An 8,382-nucleotide genomic window follows, 5' to 3' on the forward strand; every position below is an offset into this window, starting at 1 on the left:
AAGTGCTAAATTCAGCAGCGCTCTACATAAATGAAGTCGGAAGGGAAGGAGAAGAGACGAAGCGCCAAGAGGCGCGTTCAGGGCGTGAGCTGCGCCGTTTTCCAATCCGGAGATGAAGCCGCTCGCTCTGTTTAGTTAGTCTTCCCGAAGGCAGCCTCGACGAGTTTGCCCCGAGCATTAAAAAAAAAAAAGCTTAGGAAAATGGAGGCGATTCGAGCTTCGGTTCTGAAGTTTGTTTGTTTTTTACCTTCCCCTCCCCCCTCCATAGCTATGCAACTCATATTTTACGCAGTACAGAACCGAACATCTCTCCGGCCATTTGAAAGCTGTTTAATGAATGTAAGCCAGCCCAATGAACTTTTTTTCTCCCCCATAGCAAAATGTATTGAGATTCCGATGCAGCACAGCATATATATATATATGCATATTAAGCAATATATTAATATTAACCAGCACAATAAGCAAACTCGGAAAAACCATTAGAACTCTCTCTCTCTCTCTCTCTTCCAGAGTATCCCGAGAGCAGATCTCTCCTTCTCAGGAGAACTGGGCAAAATATTTACCGCACCATCCCAAATCTCTTTCAGCAAACCGGGCGGGCTGGACAGGGCGAGCTTTCGCGCCAGGCTTCAGACGCAAGACACTCCCCTCCCTTTCTCCGCGCGTCGACAGCCAGCGATCGGTCGATCGACCTACTCCAAAACCCTGCGCTCTCCACTCCACGAGGGAACCAGCCTCGGAGAGAGCTCCGGAGAAGCAAACGGAGAAGTCGCAGAAGGAGCGTCTCACCCACCTAATCTCGCAGTTCCCCTCTTCGGCTAATCTAGCCTGGTTCTTTCTGAAGCAACCCCCCCCCACAACTTCAGGGCGACTTGCGCGGGAAAAAAGGAGCAGAAAGAACGGGGGAAGCGATTGGCGACTCCCCCGGCGCTTGGGGGGGAAAAAAAAAAGATAAACCCCCGTACGTCGCAACTACCTTCAGCGAGACCTACCTTCGCGCCGCCCCGCTCCGCAGCTCCGGACTTTTGCCTTCTATGGCTCCAAGCGAAACGACGAACTGCCCGCGAAGGGTTCGGCCGCCAAAACAAAACAGTAATTAATCAATCAGACCCAGGAGCCCAAGGGGGGGGGCAAAAACTCTTTGCCGCCTTCTTCCTCCTTCTCCTCCTCCTCCTCCTCTTCCTCTTCCACGCTCCTTTAAGGCACTTTAACCGGAGCGGCTCTTACTGCTCTTTCCCCGCCAGCCGAGCGGGGCTAGCCAGCTGTGAGCCAGCGGTGGGCAGAGGAGCGCCACGTGCCTGTGCGGAGCCAATGGAAAAAGGCAGCCGCGGAACCTTCCTTGCTCTGCCCTCCCTTGTTCTGGCTCGTCCCATGTGATCACCTCGAGAGCTTAAGTTCAGGTTTGGGCACCTACCTGGAGGAGGAAGCTGTGAGGGATGAGTTAGCAATATCCGCGGAGTTGTTGCGGGTGGTTGGTTCTCCTCGCGAGTGAGAATGACCCTGGGAACAAGAAGGGAAATAGAAGGGGAGATTAAGGTAGGGTGGGTTAATGAAGGGAGGAAAGAATTGGAACAGTTTTCCTCCAACTGGTCCCCTTCAGGTAGTCTTATTTATATGATTTCCAGTCTGGGATCAAAGGTCTGGGAATTAGGGAAGTTGTAGTCCCCCCCACTTGAGGAGCACTAGATTGCTTGTGAATCTTTTGGCATATTATCATATTCAAACTGTAGGAGTTTGCTACAGTTCTGGCCTTGTGCCTCATTATGTATCTTTAATTTACTTAACAATATAAGGGCATGTGAGGATTGGAGTTCTACTACTGCAAGGCTACTTGAATTACTACTCCTTCCCTATCGAGTGTGTGTTGTAATGAGTAGGTGGTGAGAAAGCTCTTCAAAGAGTTGCAAATGGAGCAGCTCCTTACTCTGTCCACTAACTGGATTAGCAAGATTCTTCTCTGATAGGGGAAGTTGGGCAATTTTAATTGCAGGTGAAAAGAACAGAGAGCTGGCATAAGAATCAAAAATACCTGACCTTTTTATACAGGTGTAATTCTTGTTGAGCCCAACATTTATGCTGCTGTGTGAAACATTTGTTAAGTGAATTTTGCCCCATTTTACAACTTTTCTTGCCACACTTATTAAATTGAATCAATGCAGTTATTAAGTTAGTAACGCAGTTGAGTGAATCTGACTTCCCCATTGACTCTGCTTGTAAGAAGGCCACAAAAGATGATCACATGACCGTGGGACACTGCAACCATCATAAATAGGAATCAGTAGCCAAGCAGCTGAATTTTGATCATGTGACCATGAGGATGCTGCAATGCTTGTAAATGTGAAAAGCGGTCATAAGTCACTTTTTTCAGTGCTGTTGTAATTTTGAATAGTCACTAAATGAATTGTTGTAAGTAGAGGACTACCTGTACTTGTAAGTCACTCACTTTAAATAAAACTTTTTGACATGATTTACACAATATAACTTGGTTTATATTTCTGTTAACAATTAAGCATGATTTCAAATTCTCACTATAGTTGCTGTTCCAGGTTTGTGTAACATACAAAGCTTATGTAAACCAACAATAGTAAAATTAAAGGCAGTTGGTGATCTTGTTAATCATTCACTACTTGGCATGTCAACCTCAACATTACAGTTTTTCAGAAAACTCTGAAAATATTGTTTACTAATAGCAGAAATACAGACCTGTTCAGTTCTCAAATGCTTGCTGCTTACTGATGCTAAGTAGTTTTTCTATTCTCATAGAAATCTATGTTTTCTTCATAAAAAAGTAGCTTGTGAAAAGAATATTCTTGGCTTTGAGATATGAAATAAATTATTAAATAATCAATTAACTGAAGAACAAAATATTTCACATGAAGGTAGTATTCTTAAATAAGATAAGAAAAAATAACATCTAGAAATAATTCAGAAAGTCTTATAATGAATATAATAAATAAGAGGAGAAAATTAAAACAGCATTAAATGCTATTATTCTAAAAAGGAGTAAAATCAACTTGCAGAGGAAACTAAACCCCTGCAAGACAGATAGAAGTGATGTACATAGGTAAAATATGTTAAAAGACTGGGGCAACTTTTAAAAAAATGCTTGCTTGCACATTAGAGTAATTCCAAGGAACACATTTATAGTTAGGATACCAAATCGGGTCAGCTAAAATCTGCCATACTTCAAAGATTTTGCTTTCTGCAAATTAGTTTAGTTAGATTCTATACAAGGAAGTATAGATATGTAGGGGAATATCCTTTTAAATATAGTAGTCATCTAATAAACTATAACAATGTGATAACTTTTTAGCTTTAGACCAGGGGTTTCAAACTCAATTGCACTGAGGGCTGCATCAGGGTTCTGTTTAACTTTGGGAGGCCGGGGTGGGCGTGGCCAGGGTGGACGTGGCCAGCTCGACATCACTTGTGTCAGGGCTGCCTGAGGTGCCCTGAGTGTTCTGCCAGTGAAAACAGGCTCTGCCTCCTAAGTAAAGTTGAATTTAGTGAATACTTGAATGGGAGTTCATTGGGAAATTTTAGGATTGTAGGCTCAACTAGAATAGAATAGAATAGAATAGAATTTTATTGGCCAAGTGTGATTGGACACACAAGGAATTTGTCTTGGTGCATATGCTCTCAGTGTACATAAAAGAAAAGATACGTTCATCAAGGTACAACATTTACAACACAATTGATGATCAATATATCAATATAAATCATAAGGATTGCCAGCAACAAGTTATAGTCATACAGTCATAAGTGGAAAGAGATTGGTGATGGGAACTATGAAACGATTAATAGTAGTGCAGATTCAGTAAATAGTCTGACAGTGTTGAGGGAATTATTTGTTTAGCAGAGTGATGGCCTTCGGGAAAAAACTGTTCTTGTGTCTAGTTGTTCTGGTGTGCAGTGCTCTATAGCGTCGTTTTGAGGGTAGGAGTTGAAACAGTTTATGTCCAGGATGTGAGGGATCTGCAAATATTTTCACGGTCCTCTTCTTGATTCGTGCAGTATACAGGTCCTCAATGGAAGGCAAGTTGGTAGCAATTATTTTTTCTGCAGTTCTAATTATCCTCTGAAGTCTGTGTTTTTCTTGTTGGGTTGCAGAACCGAACCAGACAGTTATAGAGGTGCAAATGACAGACTCAATAATTCCTCTGTAGAATTGGATCAGCAGCTCCTTGGGCAGTTTGAGCTTACTGATTACTGACTATTATAACAACTTGGAGTGGGGGGGGGGACTTGTCAGAATAAAACAAAATACTGTACAGAGAGTTCTTAACATATGACCACAACTGAACCCAAAATTTCCATTGGGTTCCATTCCAATTAAACAAGACAGTTGCCCCATTTTACAATCTTCGTTTAAATCATAAATTAATCATAGCAGTTATTAAGTTAGTAAAACAGTTAAATAAATCTGGCTTCCCCATTGGCTTGGCTTGTCAGAAGGTTGCAAAGGGTGATCCATGAGCTCAAGACACTGCAACCACTATTAAATATGTGCCAGTTGCTGAGTGTCTGAATTTTGATCACATGGCCATGAGGATGCCGCAACAGTTGTACGTGTGAAAAATGATTATGAGTTACTTTTTTCAGTGTTTTTGTATCTTCAAATGGTCACTAAATAAATGGTACTAAATTGAGGGCTACCTTTATAGGGTTAACTAAGAACATGGTCATGCTACGTAACACCTTTAAGTCTATAGACTTGCTGGATGGAGAATTCTGGGAATTGAAATCCGCACATCTTAAAAGTTTCCAAGTTTGAAAAACATTGCCATATAATTACTAGGGATCAAGTTAAACTCCAGATGTTACTAAGATATGAATATTTGGAAACCTTGTATAATCCATTTATATTAGTGTCACTGTATTATATACCGATAGTATTTTCTGTAAGCATTAAAAGGAACATTTTCATTTTAAGATTACCGTATAGTGAAAATGTAGTAATTTGCAGATAAGAGCTAATAAGCTCAGTAATATTTCTTATAAAGAACATCCCAAACTGCGATTTAGATAGGAATTAAGATTATTTTTCATATATTGTCTAAATGTTACATCTTAAAATGTAACTAATACTGAATAATGAGAAAAAGAGGATTATTTCCAAGATTTTATAGAGATTTGACTTTACTAACTAATCATTTGTACAATTACAAAAATAGAATTATTGTACACAATGAACAACTATAACCATTTTGTTGTTTGCTTTTATTCAAAGGCATGGCATTTCGATATTACAAGAGACTTTTTCTTTTTTGCTAGATTTACTGATATTTAGAATACAGTTAGTCATCTACCTATAGCCATTTGAAGTGACCATTTGAAGTTACAACTGCACTGAAAAAAAAAGCCATTGCATCATATTTATGGTCATGTGATCATAGCTTGGGTGCTTGGCAAGGCATGTACTTATGATAGCTGCATTATTCCGGAGTCATGTGTTCACCATTTGTAACCTTCACAGCCAGTTTTCAACAAGCAAAGTCAATGGGGGAAAACAGATTCATTTAATGAGCACACGATTCACTTAAATACAATGATTCATTTAACAACTGTGGCAAAAAAAGGTGGTAAAATGAGGCACAACTCACTCGACAGCTGCCTTGATTAGCAACAGAATTTGGGGCTCTATTGTGGTCATAAGTGGAGAAAAACCTGCAAGTGAGGCAAGGCTATCTTAATATTATTGTAGGAAGTTAGCACCCACCCCTCTCCTAGAAGAATGAAATATTCTAGGAAATATTTAAAAAGGCAGAATATTATACCTCTCTGGATGAGAAAAGGAGATACATGCTCTTGGAAAGTAGCCCCCACCTTTGTTAATAGCCCCAGAAAGACTGGGCCATCCTATCTCCAAGACAAAAGGCTGGGCCAGTTTATCTACAACACAAAAGACCTTCACCCACAGGACATAATAGGATTAGCCCTCTATCCATTTCATCCCATGGCACCTGAGTATATCACCCAGCAAGATTCAACCAAGCCTGGGACTCAAGACAACCTACAAAGTTACCTCTGCCTGGCACCATGGGAGTCTGACAACCAATCAGAATACATTTCTTTCACAGGAACAGGAACAGGAAGCTCTAAGGCAGGGCCCAAGAAAGGGTATAAATATCTCTCTCTCTTCCATGTGGTCAGCTACCCAGGACTTCAAACCCATGTGGTCCTGTTCACCATTAAAACCACCCTTAACCCTTACAAGCAGTCTCCATGTTTCCAGTGTCTTTCTCCCCACTTGGAACTGAACCCAGATGGACATTTCTTCCAACATTATTTACTTGCTTGTTTTGAAATATGCTAATATCAAAGTTTAGTAATACAACAGATTCTACTTATTCAGAATACTTATTGGCTTCAAAATTTAAATGTCAATTCAATTCAACTTATTACAGTCATAGACAGAGACCGAACAAATAAAAACACAAAGTAAATATACAATTAAACATTGTAGAATAAAATAATAAATAACATAAAATCTATGATAAAATTCAGTCTGTCATAGTAGCAACTATTCAAAGACTTTGCTATTTTTTTCAAACTTAAGCTGAAAGGATCCTGTTCTAGTTTTAACCTTATCTCTGCTGGGCTTTATATTCCCAACATTGTACACCGTTACATTACAGTATTTTAACAAGGATAGGAAGTGCATATCAAAAGTTATGCTTCTGCACTCATATTGTTTGGACTAAATCCAAACTAAAACCAATTATATACCATTGCACAAATACATGGTTATGGCGGCAGCATCTCTATTTTGCCAATAAATTTAATAAATTTCTCAGATTATTTCTATGCAAATGCATTGCAGCCTTAGTTGTACTCATTTCAGTTTTATTATTTCAGGAAGTGACACCTAAAGGAGACATATTCACAAACACGTTATAGTATTACAAAAGGCATTTTGTTCAGTTCTGAATCAGAGTCAGTAACCAATAAACAGCCATATAAAACAAAACTCTTGTTCATGGGGGAATCTAGCATGACAGCATAATAAAACAGAAGCTTCAAGTAATTTTCAGTCCCAACAAAAGTCATAATACACCAAAGAACATTTGAGATACAATTGTTTTTTTTCCTAAGATATCCATGGAGCATACAAAGAAATACAAGTATAACTCAAACATGTTCTGTTTATTAGTTTTGTCTTCTCATGATGGTAAATCACTGCCACAATCTCCTTCCTCCCAGCCCACCTAACAAGTCTCTTGTGTGTTTAGAAATTGAGATACTTTCTCAATTTGGCCAGTGATTTAAACATTTTTAAAAACTGGACAGATGAGGGATCTTAAAAGTAGAACTTTTCCTAAAATGTTTTTATGAAATGAAGGAAGCTGTTTTTCTTCTGAGGTTTTTGGGGGATTTTTTGATGATTCTTTTTTTCATTTGTACTCCTCATACAGAATTTTATGGTGGCAGAGATTCATATTTCCCTCAGGTATTACCTCTCCTTGGTTGGACAGTTGTCCTTTTCTTGACTGCATATGTGACTGTTTAAAATATTTTTCAGGGAGGGACTAGACCAGGAAGCAAATAGTGCTGAGTTTGTAGAGTCTCACCTAGCAAGGGAATGTTTTTCTCTTTTATCATTACTGCTACCGATACTCCATTTCTTGTGGCCTTTCTGTGGTTATACAAACTACTACAAAAGTGGAATAAAAAAACAAAAATATTCTGTCTTGAAATCAAAACAAATGTTTTCCAATTTAAATATTCTGCAGGAAAAGTCAGAACCGACTCCATTTTCAATGCACTGAGTAGGTGATATACTGAGAGACCTGGATATTGGTTGTAGATACATACTTTATCCTTTGTCATAGTTTTAGAATGATGTAGTTCTTATAAAACTGCTGACATGGCTATACAAAACCCCTTTGTAAGTCTTTGAGTCTTACAAATGAAAAATCTGAAAATAAAACTTCCACAGGAGTGTATGGACCTTGGAGAATTGTGGCAAATAACTGGCAGCTGGACATATTCAAGTTTTGTTTTATAATTTATTTGCTGTTCAAGAAACTAACCAAGCAAGTTGCTCAGTCATATTTCATTCCAACCATTAGATAACTTGAAAAATGATTTGGAAGAAGTGATTTGGATCTTGTGTAAACACAGCATCTCTCTGCTATTTGTTAACATGCAAGTAGTACTCGATGTACAGCAGTTCATTTAGTGACTGTTTGAAGTTACAACGGCATTGAAAAATAATGATTTATGACCGTTTTTCACATGACAGCTGCAGCATCCCCATGGTCACATGATCAAAATTAAGTTGCTTGGCAACTGGTTCATATTGATGACAGTTGTAGTATCCCTGGGTCACGTGATCATCTTTTGCAACCTTCTGACAAGCAAAGTCCATGGGGAAGCCAG

General features: G+C 39.1%; 1 protein-coding gene across 4 annotated transcripts in view; it reads right to left on the reverse strand.

The window, feature by feature from the left end:
- STXBP6 (syntaxin binding protein 6) overlaps nt 1-1,391 on the reverse strand; it is a 115,190-nt gene extending 113,799 nt beyond the window's left edge. For 2 of the 4 annotated variants that reach the window (XR_009152603.1, XM_058162177.1), the window contains exon 1: nt 993-1,366. The gene's annotated coding sequence lies outside the window, so the exon portion shown is untranslated. Of the gene's footprint in view, nt 1-992 lie in introns of all 4 variants that reach the window. The other 2 variants (XR_009152604.1, XM_058162178.1) reach the window with 2 other exon arrangements.
- Between the last annotated feature and the right edge of the window lie 6,991 nt (nt 1,392-8,382).

Source organism: Ahaetulla prasina, chromosome 1, assembly GCF_028640845.1.
Source record: "Ahaetulla prasina isolate Xishuangbanna chromosome 1, ASM2864084v1, whole genome shotgun sequence".
Classification (NCBI taxonomy): Eukaryota; Metazoa; Chordata; class Lepidosauria; order Squamata; family Colubridae; genus Ahaetulla; species Ahaetulla prasina.